The sequence below is a fragment of the Ranitomeya variabilis genome, chromosome 4 (genome assembly GCF_051348905.1).
Source record: "Ranitomeya variabilis isolate aRanVar5 chromosome 4, aRanVar5.hap1, whole genome shotgun sequence".
Taxonomy (NCBI): Eukaryota; Metazoa; Chordata; class Amphibia; order Anura; family Dendrobatidae; genus Ranitomeya; species Ranitomeya variabilis.
Genome location: NC_135235.1, coordinates 62,215,651 through 62,233,243, shown reverse-complemented (window position 1 = coordinate 62,233,243; position 17,593 = coordinate 62,215,651).

Below are 17,593 nucleotides of genomic sequence, written 5' to 3'. Positions count from 1 at the left end.
GAGAGGGTGGGATGAGGAGGTAGTGTGGGAGTGGGAGACTCTGAATGTGCAGTTGGAAATGTATAAGGAGAACCAGGATAGGACAAGGTCTTTGATGCCAAAGGAAGAGAGAATCTGTAGTAGGAGGCAGTGGTCAACTGTGTCGAAAGCAGAGAACAGATCTAGAAGGAGGAGTATAGAGTATTATCCGTTAGCTTTGGCTGTAAGTAGGTCGTTAGTAATTTTGGTCAGGGCTGTCTCGGTGGAGTGATGGGGGCGGAAATCAGATTGTAGATTGTCAAAAAGCAAGTTAGATGTGAGGTGGGAGGAGAGTTCATAATTTGTATATCACCGTACAACACTGGCAAGCAATAAAGTCTTAGAAGGCAGATTCCTTCATACCTAGTACAATTAAACATGGGTGGCTGCTTGGCAAGTGTCAGTACTGTTAATAACAAATTCAAGTATTTAAACCCTTTATGTTATGTTACTAGTTGGTTGCAGAACAAAATATATCACCCAGCTCCATTTTACTATGCTAAAAGAAAGTTGGGTATAAATACCACCATGTAAATACTTCTTGTATATACTTTATTTTTCAGTCATAAGTAGGGATGAGTGAATATGTTTAGAAAACGATTGTCAAACATAAATTCAGCACGAATATGGTACATTCAAATTCGTGATCAGTAGTGTTGAGCGATACCGTCCGATACTTGAAAGTATCGGTATCGGAAAGTATCGGCCGATACCGGCAAAGTATCGGATCCAATCCGATACCGATACCCGATACCAATACAAGTCAATGGGACTCAAGTATCGGACGGTATTCCTGATGGTTCCCAGGGTCTGAAGGAGAGGAAACTCTCCTTCAGGCCCTGGGAACCATATTAATGTGTAAAAGAAAGAATTAAAATAAAAAATATTGCTATACTCACCTCTCCGAGGGAACCGGCAGCGTTGTTTGCTTAAAATTCGCGCTTTTCTTTCCTTACGTGAAGTCCCGGCTTTGTGATTGGTTGCGTCGCAGTCACATGGGCGACGCAACCAATCACAGCAAGCCGTGACGTAATTTCAGGTCCTTAAGGATTTTAAAATTACGTCCCGGCTTTGTGATTGGTTGCGTCGCAGTCACATGGGCGACGCAACCAATCACAGCAAGCCGTGACGTAATTTCAGGCCCTTAAGGATTTTAAAATTACGTCCCGGCTTTGTGATTGGTTGCGTCGCAGTCACATGGGCGACGCAACCAATCACAAGCCGTGACGTCACGGGAGGCTGGACACGCGCGCATTTTAAAATGCGCGCTTGTCCAGCCTCCCGTGACGTCCCGGCTTGTGATTGGTTGCGTCGCGGTCAACCAATCACAAGCCGGGAGGCTGGACACGCGCGCATTTTAAAATGCGCGCTTGTCCAGCCTCCCGTGACGTCCCGGCTTGTGATTGGTTGCGTCGCGGTCAACCAATCACAAGCCGGGAGGCTGGACACGCGCGCATTTTAAAATGCGCGCTTGTCCAGCCTCCCGTGACGTCCCGGCTTGTGATTGGTTGCGTCGCGGTCAACCAATCACAAGCCGGGAGGCTGGACACGCGCGCATTTTTAAATTTTTAAAATGCGCGTGTGTCCAGCCTCCCGGCTTGTGATTGGTTGACCGCGACGCAACCAATCACAAGCCGGGACGTCACGGGAGGCTGGACAAGCGCGCATTTTAAAATGCGCGCGTGTCCAGCCTCCCGTGACGTCACAGCTTGTGATTGGTTGCGTCGCCCATGTGACTGCGACGCAACCAATCACAAAGCCGGGACGTAATTTTAAAATCCTTAAGGGCCTGAAATTACGTCACGGCTTGCTGTGATTGGTTGCGTCGCCCATGTGACTGCGACGCAACCAATCACAAGCCGGGACTTCACGTAAAGGAAAGAAAAGCGCGAATTTTAAACAAAGAACGCTGCCGCTTCCCTCGGTAAGGTGCAGGCTGCGTCGGAGAGGTGAGTATAGCAATATTTTTTATTTTAATTCTCTCTTTTACACATTTTTACATTAATGTTGTTTCAATACCGATACCCGATACCACAAAAGTATCGGATCTCGGTATCGGAATTCCGATACCCGCAAGTATCGGCCGATACCCGATACTTGCGGTATCGGAATGCTCAACACTAGTGATCAGTAACACATGCATTTTTCTTAAAATCGGAAAAAGTCGGTAACATTCTGTAAAAGATATGTAAGCCAGTAAGTCATATGCCGCGGTCAGTAAAATCACAGTGTGACAGGTTAGAATAGTATAGATAGAATAGATATATACACATAGAATACATACATACAGTGGGGAAAAAAGTATTTAGTCAGTCACCAATTGTGCAGGTTCTCCCAATTAAAAAGATGAGAGAGGCCTGTAAATGACATCATAGATAGACCATAACTATGAGAGTCAAAATGAGAAAACAAATCCATAAAATCACCTTGTCTGATTTGGCAAGATTTATTTTGAAAATTATGGTGGAAAATAAGTATTTGTCACCTAAAAACATGCAAGATTCCTGGCTCTCACAAACCTGTAACTTCTTCTTTAAGAGGCTCCTCTGTCCTCCACTCAATACCTGTAGTAATGGCACCTGTTTGAACTTGTTATCACTATAAAAGACACCTGTCTACAACCTTAAACAGTCACACTCTAAATTCCACTATGGTGAAGACCAAAGAGACGTCAATGGACAACAGAAACAAAATTGTAGCCCTGCACCAGGCAGGGGAGACTGAATCTGCAATAGGCAAGCAGCTTTGTGTGATGAAATCAACTGTGGGAGCAATAATAAGAAAATGGAAGACATACAAGACCACTGATAATCTCCCTTGATCTGGGACTCCACGCAAGATCCCACCCTGTGGAGTCAAAATGATCACAAGAACAGTGAGCAAAAATCCCAGAACCACACGGGGGGACCTAGTGAATGACCTGCATAGAGCTAGGACCACCGTTACAAAGGCCACCATCAGTAACACATTACGCCACCAGGGACTCAGATCCTGCAGTGCCAGACATGTTCCCCTGCAAGTCTGTACATGTCCGGGCCCGTCTGAAGTTTGCTAGAGAGCATTTGGATTATCCAAAAGAGTATTGGGAGAATGTCTTATGGTCTGATGAAACCAAAGTAGAACTGTTTGGCAGGAACAAAACGTGTCATGTTTGGAGGAGACAGAAAGCTGAGTTGCATCCAAAGAACACCATATCTACTGAGAAGCATGGGGGTGGCAACATCATGCTTTGGGGCTGTTTCTCTGCAAAGGGACCAGGCAACTGATGAAAGAATGAATGGAACCATATATTGTGAGATTTTGATTACAAACCTCCTTCCATCAGCAAGGGCATTGAAGATGAAACGTGGATGGGTCTTTCAGCATGATAATGATCCCTAGCACACCACCAGGGCTAAGAAGGAGTGGCTTTGTAAGAAGCATATGAAGGTCCTGGAGTGGCCTAGCCTTTCTCCAGATCTCAACCCCATATAAAACCTTTGGAGGGAGTTGAAAGTCCATGTTGCCCAGCGACAGGCCCAAAACATCACTGCTCTAGAGGAGATCTGCATGGAGGAATGGGCCACCATACCAGCAATAGTGTGTGCCAACCTTGTGAAGACTTACAGAAAACATTTGACCTCTGGCATTGCTAACAAAGGATATATAACAAAATGTTCAGATGAACTTTTGTTAATGGCCAAATACTTATTTTCCGCCATAATTTGCAAAATAAATCTTGCCAAATCAGACAAGGTGATTTTCTGGATTTGTTTTCTCATTTTGACTTTCATAGTTGTGGTCTACCTATGATGTCAATTACAGGCCTCTGTCATCTTTTTAATTGGGAGAACTTGCACAATGGTGGCTGACAAAATACTTTTTCCCCACTCTCTATATATACAGTATATAGATGTCAGTGACACACACAGATCTATAATATAACGCTGGGAGCGTCACTCTGTCTGAAGCCTCTATAGACTGCGCAAGCGCACGCGCCGGCGCAGTCTAGACCCCACAGAGCGACGCTCCCAGGAGATCGCGGTATGCATAAACACTGAACGCACACCGCGATCTCCAACGGAGAAGCAGGGACCGCCAGGAGGGTAAGTATGATATATTTACCTGTCCCATTCCTCCGTTGTGCGCTGCTCCTCCGTCCTCCGGTCCACATCCTCTGCATGTGACGTTCACAGTTCAGAGGGCGCGATGATGCGCTTAATGCGCGCCGCCCTCTGACTGAACAGTCACAGCCAGAGGACCCGGAAGACAGACCGGCGCGCAGCGCTGGATCAGGCCCAGGTAACTATAGCAAGTGCCGGGGGCCTGAGCTAGCGGCGACTCCAGCACCTGACCCCCACAGCGCGCCGGTGTCCCCGCCTGCTCAGGCCCTCAGCACCGCCGCGCACAGCCACCGCACCCAGCACAGCCTGAGCCACCGCACCCAGCACAGCCTGAGCCACCGCACCCAGCACAGCCTGAGCCACCACACCCAGAACAGCGCCCACAGCCACCGCACCCAGCACAGCTCCCACAGCCACCGCACCCAGCACAGCCGCCCACAGCCACGCACAGCCGCCGCACCCAGCACAGCCTGAGCCACCGCACCCAGCACAGCCTGAGCCACCGCACTCAGCACAGCCGCCCACAGCCACGCACAGCCTGAGCCGCCGCACCCAGCACAGCCTGAGCCACCGCACCCAGCACAGCCTGAGCCACCGCACCCAGCACAGCGCCCACAGCCACCGCACCCAGCACAGCGCCCACAGCCAACGCACCCAGCACAGCCGCCCACAGCCACGCACAGCCGCCGCACCCAGCACAGCCTGAGCCACCGCACCCAGCACAGCCTGAGCCACCGCACCCAGCACAGCCGCCCACAGCCACGCACAGCCTGAGCCGCCGCACCCAGCACAGCCTGAGCCACCGCACCCAGCACAACCTGAGCCACCGCACCCAGCACAGCCGCCCACAGCCACCGCACCCAGCACAGCCTGAGCCACCGCACCCAGCACAGCCTGAGCCACCGCACCCAGCACAGCGCCCACAGCCACCGCACCCAGCACAGTGCCCACAGCCACCGCACCCAGCACAGCTGCCCACAGCCATGCACAGCCGCCGCACCCAGCACAGCCTGAGCCACCACACCCAGCACAGCCTGAGCCACCGCACCCAGCACAGCCGCCCACAGCCACGCACAGCCTGAGCCGCCGCACCCAGCACAGCCTGAGCCACCGCACCCAGCACAGCCTGAGCCACCGCACCCAGCACAGCCGCCCACAGTCACCGCACCCAGCACAGCCTGAGCCACCGCACCCAGCACAGCCTGAGCCACCGCACCCAGCACAGCCTGAGCCACCGCACCCAGCACAGCGCCCACAGCCACCGCACCCAGCACAGCACCCACAGCCACCGCACCCAGCACAGCCGCCCACAGCCACGCACAGCCGCCGCACCCAGCACAGCCTGAGCCACCGCACCCAGCACAGCCTGAGCCACCGCACCCAGCACAGCCGCCCACAGCCATGCACAGCCTGAGCCGCCACACCCAGCACAGCCTGAGCCACCGCACCCAGCACAGCCTGAGCCACCGCACCCAGCACAGCCGCCCACAGCCACCGCACCCAGCACAGCCTGAGCCACCACACCCAGCACAGCCTGAGCCACCACACCCAGCACAGCCTGAGCCACCGCACCCAGCACAGCCGCCCACAGCCACCGCACCCAGCACAGCCTGAGCCACCGCACCCAGCACAGCCTGAGCCACCGCACCCAGCACAGCCGCCCACAGCCACCGCACCCAGCACAGCCTGAGCTACCGCACCAAGCACAGCCACCGCACCCAGCACAGCCGCCCGCACCCAGCAAAGCCTGAGCCACCGCACCCAGCACAGCCTGAGCCACCGCACCCAGCAGAGCCTGAGCCACCGCACCCAGCACAGCCTGAGCCACCGCACCCAGCACAGCCGCCCACAGCCACCACACCCAGCACAGCCTGAGCCACCGCACCCAGCACAGCCTGAGCCACCGCACCCAGCACAGCCTGAGCCACCGCACCCAGCACAGCCGCCCACAGCCACCACACCCAGCACAGCCTGAGCCACCGCACCCAGCACAGCCTGAGCCACCGCACCCAGCACAGCCTGAGCCACCGCACCCAGCACAGCCGCCCACAGCCACCGCACCCAGCACAGCCTGAGCCACCGCACCCAGCACAGCCACCGCACCCAGCACAGCCGCCCGCACCCAGCACAGCCTGAGCCACCGCACCCAGCACAGCCACGCACAGCCGCCGCACCCAGCACAGCCACCGCTCCCAGCACAGTCACGCACAGCCACCGCACCCAGCACAGCCACGCACAGCCACGCACACCTAGCACAGCCACGCACAGCCGCCCGCACCCAGCACAGCCGCCTGCACTCAGCACAGCCACGCACAGCCGCCCGCACTCAGCACCGCCACGCACAGCCGCCCACGCACAGCACAGCCACGCACAGCCACCGCACCCAGCACCGCCACGCACAGCAGCCGCACCCAGCACAGCCGACGCACCCAGCACAGCCACGCACAGCCGCCCACACCCAGCACAGCCACGCACAGCCGACCGCACCCAGCACAGCCACGCACAGCCACCCACACCCAGCACAGCCACGCACAGCCGCCCACACCAAGCACAGCCACGCACAGCCGCCTGCACTCAGCACCGCCACGCACAGCTGCCCGCACTCAGCACCGCCACGCACAGCCACCCACGCACAGCACAGCCACATACAGCCACCCGCACTCAGCACAGCCGCCTGCACTTAGCACAGCCGCCCGCACTGATGGGGGCGCAGGATGGAGCAGCACATGACAGGGTGGAGCAGCACATGACAGGATGGGGGCGCAGGATGGAGCAGCACAGCCACCTCACCCAGCACAGCCGCCCGCACCCAGCACAGCCGCCCGCACCCAGCACAGCCGCCCGCACCCAGCACAGCCTGAGCCACCGCACCCAGCACAGCCACGCACAGCCGCCCGAACCCAGCACAGCCACGCACAGCCGCCCGCACTCAGCACAGCCACGCACAGCCGCCCACACCCAGCACAGCCACGCACAGCCGCCTGCACTCAGCACCGCCACGCACAGCTGCCCGCACTCAGCACCGCCACGCACAGCCACCCACGCACAGCACAGCCACATACAGCCACCCGCACTCAGCACAGCCGCCTGCACTTAGCACAGCCGCCCGCACTGATGGGGGCGCAGGATGGAGCAGCACATGACAGGGTGGAGCAGCACATGACAGGATGGGGGCGCAGGATGGAGCAGCATAGCCACCTCACCCAGCACAGCCGCCCGCACCCAGCACAGCCGCCCGCACCCAGCACAGCCGCCCGCACCCAGCACAGCCTGAGCCACCGCACCCAGCACAGCCACGCACAGCCGCCCGAACCCAGCACAGCCACGCACAGCCGCCCGCACTCAGCACAGCCATGCACAGCCACCCACAGCCACGCACAGCCGCCTGCACTCAGCACTGCCATGCACAGCCACCCACGCACAGCTGCCCATACTCAGCACCGCCACGCACAGCCACCCACGCACAGCACAGCCACATACAGCCGCCCGCACTCAGCACAGCCGCCTGCACTTAGCACAGCCGCCCGCACTGATGGGGGCGCAGGATGGAGCAGCACATGATAGGGTGGAGCAGCACATGACAGGATGGGGGCGCAGGATGGAGCAGCACATGACAGGGTGGAGCAGCACATGACAAGATGGGGGCGCGAGATGGAGCAGCACATGACAGGATGGGAGAGCAAGATGGGAGCAGCACATACCAGGATGGAGACCATATACCAATATAAATGCTCGCCACCCGGGCGTAGAACAGGTTCAATAGCTAGTATATATATATATATATATATATATATATATACATATATATATATATATATATGTATATATATTACATAGATAGGATAAAAGACGGCAATTCAGCAGCCACAGTACTGTAAAATCACAGCAGGAGCTGACAGGATAGAAGAGATGGATTACGCACAGTAAATACAGATAGAATAGGTAGATATACAGATGTCTGTGACAAATACAATTAATACAGTGTGTGTGGAGTTTACTGTACATGTATTTAATTAATAAAAGATTATTTTTCTGAAAAAAATGGAATGGGCACACGCATAATTTTCGGAACTAGCAGAGGGAAAGCCGATGGCTGGAGGCCCATGTTTATAGCCTGGGAAGGGGGTTATACCCATGAAGCTTCCCAGGCTATTAATATCAGCTCACAGCTATATACTTAGCCTTTACTGGCTCTTAAAATGGGGGACCCTAAAAAAAATGACGTAGGGTCCCCCTATAATTAACAACCAGCAAAGGCTATGCAGACAGCTGCAGGCTGATATTAATAGCCAAAGAAGGGGGCCATGGATTCTGGCCCCCCCAGGCAAAAAACATCAGCTCTCAGCTGCTCCAGAAAAAGTGCATCTCTAAGATGCGCCAATTCTGCCACTTGGGAGGGTTGATGTCTCCTTTGTATTGTCAGGTGACATCAAGCCCCGAGGGTAGTAATGGAGAGGAGTCACTAACATGCCCCCATTACTAACCCACAGTCACATTGTAAGAAAACACAGACACCCAAAAAAAGTCCTTTAATTGAAAGAAAGACATAGACTCCTTTATTAATCTTAATTAAACCATACTTACAACCTCGCCTAATTCCACCGAAGCCCTCATTCTCCTGTAATAAACCAAAAATAATAAAACAACAATATATGACCAAGATGCATCCATTAAGGCTGAGAACCACGGGGGAATGAACTAGTATTAGTATAGCCTAAGTGACTAGCGATGACGTCACTGAGGCTGCATTCCCAGTTGGGCTGAACTGCGGTGACCTCAGTGAGATCCCCTCTAGCACCATGAGAAAGTCGCTTAGAGCAGAGGTGAGTTCACCGGGAGAGTTTCAGCCTTGCTGGTAACATAGCCTCAGTGATGTCATTTGTACATTGTGTAAGAAAGGATAAAACTAAAAGTAGCCATTGTCTTCATATAAGAAAATGTTATTTAATTGTTTTATATAAAATATTAATCAAATCTAACAATTGGATGTGCTAAGTTGTAAGTATGGTGATGGACATCTCAGCCATCCAATCAGATGCTAGGGTGTGCTGGGCTGTACTGACTTGTCAGTGTCTGGAGTGACAGTTTAGCCATCCAATCAGGACCAGGGTGTGCTGGTGCTTTATTCATAAATCTCTTGTCCAGAGTAATTATATGGCTATCTTACTACCTCTCTGTCTTTGATTGCTTCCAATTGTAGCTTTGCCCAGGAGGTGTGTTCTTGCTCTGTGCTCCTTGTCTGGTATTCTGATCATTGTTGCTCAACCTTGGATTTGTCTTGACAATCCATTTGCCTCAGACTCTTTTCTGACTACACCTTTGTCTCACCCCTCTGTCTATCATGTACCTTCTTGGCTTTTGACCTTACACTTCTTGATTGCCCAGCCTCCCGGCTTTTCCATGAGCAGTCTATCAGTTTGACAGAATCAGTGTAATCAAATTCTGTACACTTGACCCTTTAGGAAAAAGGAGGACATTGCAAGCATCATTTTGGTTAGGCAAATAGCAAGTTAATAGTATTCAGGTTTTCTTAAGCTTAGCAAGGGGAATATTTGTACCCCAGTGAGATTTCATATCCAAGACATTAATTAGTCAAGAAAATATCTAAACTTAACAGTGATGCAATTGTGATTCATATAATTAGCAGAATGAATTCCCAGACGTTTGCAAATCCTTTGTGTTTAATTTCCATTGTTTATCCAAATATATATCTACCTTATTACTATAAGAGATTTCAATTCCCATAATTATCACTTCTTTCTTTATGTTGTAGGCGTGAGGAAGTTAATTTAGCAAAGTTAAAAAAAAACAAATGAGATTGAGATATAGTTCTTTTAATAAATCTACTGGGATGTTTTTTATTCAGAAACCTGTAACAACGTAAATATGAAAATTGTAACTCTTCTTAAGAGAAAAAATTATTCCCATAATGATGACATTTTAAATCTTGGCTAAATGATTGCTTTCAAACTTCAAAGTTTTATAATTGTGTTTGGTTAAAGTTATTTGAAGATCTGATAATTTATATAATGAAACTTTCACAATACAGATGAAATAATGATGTTTATTAAAATAATGTAAATTTACATGAGCATAGATGTGATTGACATTATTTTTGTATTATATAATATTGATAAATTGTTGTACAGTGCATTATTACACTCTTTAGTATTAGATGTATAAGTATTTATCTTTTAATGATATTAATTATTTCTAAAGTAAATATATATATATATATATATATATATATATAATGTAAACATATGTAACCTGTGTATCCTAATTTTATATTTATGTATCCTGAGACAACAGTGAGAGGTGATGGATAATCCCTTTCATGATTGAAAGAATTTAACTTGTTGCAACAATTATGTTTAAAGCCTCCAATTGCCCTGAAAATACTCTATTCTCTTTTCCTTACATGCTAATCTTTTTCACTGATGTAGTATCCATGCACTATCTGTACAGTTTATTTAGTGTTTTATGGCTTTCTCTTCCTATCTCTATTCGTAAGCTGAAATGTTATCTCTTTATTCAGATTAACCACAAAATTGCTGCTGCATTCCCTGCTTCTGCTTTGATACAGACTGAGATAATCCTTCCTGATTGACTGTGCAGAACCATGAGATGTGAAAGCTTCAAGGTATTAAAGATGATTAGTCATATACAGTAGCCCAGTTACAAAAAAAACGTTAAATATTATAAAAAAAACAAACAGTTATGTATAACTCAGTTAATCCTAGGAAAAAAGCAGCTAAAGCTGCATTATAGAAGTAGGAAATACGTGGCACATCAGCATAAGATCATAGATAACCCAGTTTCCAGATCAATAGATGAACCCCGATTGTCTCTAGGTGTAGTACTGCCTGACCACAGATGTTGCCAAAATATAAATGCAGCATGGTGCCCCCAATCACTGCATCTGACCTTATAGCACCTTAGGGTACCATCACACAGTGCAATTTTGATCGCTACGACGGTACGATTCGTGACGTTCTAGCGATATCGTTACGATATCGCAATGTCTGACACGCAGCAGCGATCAGGGATCCTGCTGAGAATCGTACGTCGTAGCAGATCGTTTGGAACTTTCTTTCGTCGCTTGATCACCCGCTGACATCGCTGGATCGTTGTGTGTGACAGCGATCCAGCGATGTGTTCGCTTGTAACCAGGGTAAACATCGGGTAACTAAGCGCAGGGCCGCGCTTAGTAACCCGATGTTTACCGTGGTTACCAGCGTAAAAGTAAAAAAAAACAAACCGTACATGCTCACCATCTGATGTCCGTCCGGTCCCTTGCCGTCCGCTTCCCGCTCTGACTGTCTGCCGGCCGGAAAGTGAGAGCAGATCACAGCGGTGACGTCACCGCTGCACTCTGCTCTCACTGTACAGCCGGATCTGTCAGAGCAGGAAGCGGACAGCAAGGGACCGGACGGACATCAGATGGTGAGCATGTACGGTTTTTTTTTTTTTACTTTTACGCTGGTAACCAGGGTAAACATCGGGTTACTAAGCGCGGCCCTGCGCTTAGTTACCCGATGTTTACCCTGGTTACCCGGGGACTTCGGCATCGCTCCAGCGCCGTGATTGCAACGTGTGACCGCAGTCTACGACGCTGGAGCGATAATCATACGATCGCTGCGACGTCACGGATCGTGCCGTCGTAGCGATCAAAATTGCACTGTGTGACGGTACCCTTAGAAGTGTCTAGGGTATGATACACTACCAAATAAATAAGAAGCTTACAAACATAAAGGATTACCAGAGTCAGAAAAAAGCATGCACCAGACCAAAGGCATCCAATAATAAAGCCTTAGAGACATGGATAATAACATCTAACTGTGTATATTGCATATGTTTAAGCTACATACCACAAAACATCTAACTCTTTCATGAATTTTAAAATGTATAAATTCATCAATATCTGTCTCCCATACTTAGCGGTCGTCAACAGGCATGGTATGAGCGTCTGTAAATAAAGTTAAAAGAAAAAAAATTATATGATTTTTGATAAATGCTGCTAAAATAAAACAATGACAACATTTGTATCCATATTTGCTGGACTATTCGTGATTGGATCTGTTAATTGCTTATAACCTAGTTACTGAAAGTTCAAATACTTTTTTATATATATTGTATAATTTTATTAAATTAATTGAGTAAATATATTGATTGATGTGTTTTTATGTAGAACATGCCATATAGGGATGGTGTACTTTCTTTTATCATGACTATATATACACATGAAGGCAAGTTAAGTTAACTCACTTAAGATGATTAAGATAATTTAACATTGTACACGACATTTGCCAATGTCTATTTTGTAATGGAGATCCCTGTACCACTCTTGCCTTCCTGTGATGTCTTGAGTCATCTCTCCACCAAATACTTATTGGCCAAAAATGGCAGAAAGACATTTCAGCAGCAAGATGGTCTTTGTCAAGTCAGAATTGTTGTCCAGCCACATTGTTATCTTTTTTTCTGGCTTGAGAAAGGTTGTTTTCTGGCCAAAATGTTACTAAGCCATTTTTGTCCCATATGCATTTTGTTTAATGAAGAATTTAACTTTAGCATTAACTTAATTGGATCTATGTTTGATTGACGAATATCAGGTTGAAAGTCAAATTATACTTTTTGGCCCTACGATATTGCACTTTGCTAAGGTGAACTTGGCTATGTTTGTATTTCTGCTACACAAAAATAGGTAGAGGGCAAAGACTAGTGGATCTCACAAAAGTCAAATTTGTCAGAATGGACAGGCTTTACCCTGAAAATTGATTTGCAGCTAATTTTATTTTATGCGTATTAAATGTCTCTTACTATTACTGTATCTGGAGTGACATAATAAATGCAATATACAGTGTATATATATATATATATATATATATATATATATATATATTTATATATATATATATATATATATATATACACTGCTCAAAAAAATAAAGGGGACACTAAAATCCCACATCCTAGATATCACTGAATGAAATATTCCAGTTGTAAATCTTTATTCATTACATAGTGGAGTGTGTTGAGAACAATAAAAGCTGAAAACTATCAATGTAAATCACAACTAATATCCCATGGAGGTCTGGAGTTGGAATGATGCTCAAAATCAATGTGGAAAATGAAGTTACATGCTGATCCAACTTCAGTGGAAATCCCTCAAGACAAGGAAATGATGCTCAGTAGTGTGTGTGGCCTCCACGTGCCTGTATGACCTCCCTACAACGCCTGGGCATGCTCCTAATGAGGCGGCAGATGGTCTCCTGAAGGATCTCTTCCCAGACCTGGACTAAAGCATCTGCCAGCTCTTGGACAGTCTGTGGTGCAACATGACATTGGTGGATGGTGAGGGACATGATGTCCCAGACATGTTCAATCGGATTCAAGTCTGGGGAATGGGCGGGCCAGTCCATAGCTTCAATGCCTTCATCTTGCAGGAACTGCTGACACACTCCAGCCACATGAGGTCTGGCATTGTCCTGCATTAGGAGGAACCCAGGGCCAACCGCACCAGCATATGATCTCACAAAGGGTCTGAGGATCTCATCTTGGTATAATGGCAGTCAGGCTACCTCTGGCAAGCACATGGAGGGCTGTGTGGCCCTCCAAAGAAAAACCCCCCCACACCATTACTGACCCACTGTCAAACTGGTCATGCTGAAGAATGTTGCAGGCTGCAGATCGCTCTCCACGGCATCTCCTGACTCTTTCAGGTCTGTTACATGTGCTCAGTGTGAACCTGCTTTCATCTGTGAAGAGCACAGGGCGCCAGTGGTGAATTTGACAATCCTGGTGTTCTGTTTCAAATGCCAAGAGTCCTGCACGGTGTTGGGCTGTGAGCACAACCCCCATCTGTGGATGTCGGGCACTCAGACTATCCACATGGAGTCAGTTTCTAACCATTTATGCAGACACCTGCACATATGTGGCATGCTGGAGGTCATTTTGCAGGGCTCTGGCAGTGCTTCTCCTGTTCCTCTTTGCACAAAGGCTGAGGTAGCGGTCCTGCTGCTGGGTTGTTGCCCTCCTACGGCCCCCACCACATCTCCTGGTGTACTGGCCTGTCTCCTGGTAGCGCCTCCAGCCTCTGCACACTATGCTGACAGACACAGCAAACCTTTTTGCCACAGCTTGCATCCATGTGCCATCCTGGATGAGCTTCACTACCTGAGCCACTTGTGTGGGTTGTAGAGTCCGTTTCATGCTACTATAAGTGTGAAAGCACAACCAACATTCAAAAGTGACCAAAACATCAGCCAGAAAGCATTGATACTGAGATGTGGTCTGTGGTCCCCACCTACAGAACCACTCCTTTATTGAGTGTGTCTTGATAATTGCCAATAATTTCCATCTGTTGTCTATTCGATTTGCACAACAGCATGTGAAATTGATTGTCAAACAGTGTTGCTTCCTAGGTGGACAGTTTGATTTCACAGAAGTTTGATTTATTTGGAGTTATATTCTCTTAAGTGTTTCCTTTATTTTTTTGAGCAGTGTATAAAAAGAAAAGCAGCTATTAGTCACCCCATCACTTTCCTTCACTGCTCACTGGCCTTCGTATAGTCCTTGTCGCCACTTCTTATTGTGCTAAAACCCAGGGAATTGTCTCGCTAGACTGGGATTTCCAGACGCAACTAGAAAATAAAGGCAGATACTTATCCATCATGCAATACCATCAGTGAAGCATCTGGTTGGTACCAAATTTATTCTGCAGCCTCACAATGACCCCAAACATAAAGTCAATGTAATTAAGATCTGTCTTCAGTGTAAATCTAATGTGGCCCGGGGTGGTAGTCATGGGCGAGGTACTCATCTCTTACACCCTGACTCATTACATGAAAGTGGGGGTCGCTGGGTGTGTGGACTTGTGTATAGCGATGTGCGGGTGATATGCCTGTGCAGGCAGCATGTAATCGATGTTGCTGTTTTGCCAGGACTAGATTTTTCACAGTTTAATGAGGGACAGCAGCATTCAAAAATAAACTTTTTACTGAACAAGAACTTGGTTGGGAATATATACAAGGGAACGTTTCCTTTACAACTTGAAGCATTTTCCACACAGCTTTCTTCCTTCATTTTCTCTGTTGTTCTCTATGTCTAATGTTACTTATTACTTCACCACAACTCATCTTCAACACTACAGTCCTGTTCAGCAAGAGTCGTTTACTTGTCTTGCGGTTCTGTGTCCTCTTTTCCCAGTATGGTTCCAGTGTGGCCAATAATGCTGGTGCTCCGGAACTCCCGCCCCTTAATACTTTATTCATCCCATGTACTCAGTCCTGTCTAGAGCCATTACCTTCAAGCAATAACAGTAACCTTGGGGTCTTGTGGCTAAGTATCCTCTCCCAGGACTCATTTCTGGAAGTTCACTCTGCCTCTTAGTCACTATTGCTATGGATCTCGCTATACCTTTTCTTTGGTCTCACCTCCCTTAGGGTCATCTTAGAAAAATATTAGAACAAAATGGAGTCAGAAAATCTGTCATTAAAGTACATACAAAGTCTTTTTTTATTTCTACATTAACCATAAGTATAAACATGCAATAAAAACATTATATTCCAATAGAATCATTAGTATTCCATAATTGACTTGTGAAATTAATATGAAGGACACAGGTATGCGCGTAAGGTCTGGCAAGTCTGGTGTCACACTGATATCGATGTGGGTAAGGATCAATCCTGAGCTAGCATTATAATTTTTCCTCTTAAAGGCATATGAATACATTATACTATGATCCATTTCTCATGAACTTGATCCTGCCGGCCAGGGCCTCATATCTTCCAGCATAGTGTTGACCTCCAGATCTTTTTTACCTGTGTCCTTCATATTAATTTCATCAGTCAATTATGGAATACTAATGTTTCTAATGGAATATAATGTTTTTATTGTATGTTTACCTATGATTAATGTAGAAATAAAAAAACTTTGTATGTACTTTAAAGACATATTTTCTGACTCCATTTGTTCTAATATTTTTATGTATATTTAAGGGAATTTTTTGTCTCATTATGACAGTTCTGAGGAGGTACAGTAACTCTAACCTAGTTATATTTTGTGTACCTCTAATATTGCTCTGAACTAACTGCTTGGGTCACCCCAGAATGCGGCACTACTCACCTTGGACCTTTAAGTCCACTCACTATGCGTTCCAGGCCCTATATCACTCTCTGACAGAAAATTGTCACTTTCCCTGCAACTTAATCCCTCTCACTTTGGGCTAGTCCCAAAAATGTACCTTAACTGTCCCTATGGTCAATCTACACACATTATTAATTCCACCAATTAGCGATGGGTGATCACCTGGATGTTCGGGACCGGAAGGTTTGGTCTAACAGTTAGAAAAAGTTTGTGTTTGTGTACCAGAACAGTACTCGGACCCAATCCTAGACCCCATTCACTTGAATGGGGGGGGCCTGAATACCCAGTGTTTGCTGCACTGTAATGTGCATGACAGAGCGGCAAACACTGCTTCTGATCAATGGTGAAATCATCCCCGCCGGTCAGAGAGCAGCAGTTCCCACGATGTCAAAAGACAGCATGAGCGCTTAGCTGTGATCAGAGGTATGTGGATGACAAACTCATATTCACTGGGCAGTGTCAGGCAGCTGCTACAAAGGCAAATAAAATAACGGGATGTATTAAAAGAGGCATAGATGCTCATGAGGAGAACATAATTTTACCTCTATACAAGTCACTAGTTCGACCACACTTAGAATACTGTGCACAGTTCTGGTCTCCGGTGTATAAGAAAGACATAGCTGAACTGGAGCAGGTGCAGAGAAGAGCGACCAAGGTTATTAGAGGACTGAGGGGTCTGCAATACCAAGATAGGTTATTACACTTGGGGCTATTTAGTTTGGAAAAACGAAGACTAAGGGGTGATCTTATGTTAATGTATAAATATATGAGGGGACAGTACAAAGACCTTTCTGATGATCTTTTTAATCATAGACCTGAGACAGGGACAAGGGGGCATCCTCTACGTCTGGAGGAAAGAAGGTTTAAGCATAATAACAGACGCGGATTCTTTACTGTAAGAGCAGTGAGACTATGGAACTCTCTGCCGTATGATGTTGTAATGAGTGATTCATTAATTAAATTTAAGAGGGGACTGGATACCTTTCTGGAAAAGTATAATGTTACAGGGTATATACACTAGATTCCTTAATAAGGCGTTGATCCAGGGAACTAGTCTGATTGCCGTATGTGGAGTCGGGAAGGAATTTTTTTCCCCATGGTGGAGTTACTCTTTGCCACATGGGGTTTTTTTGCCTTCCCCTGGATCAACATGTTAGGGCATGTTAGGTTGGGCTATGGGTTGAACTAGATGGACTTACAGTCTTCCTTCAACCTTAATAACTATGTAACTATGTAACTATGTAACTATGTATAAAGTTTACCTCCGGTCACTGGTGTCAGCTGATGGGACAACTGCTCCCATTATCCGACACCTGGTGCCACTA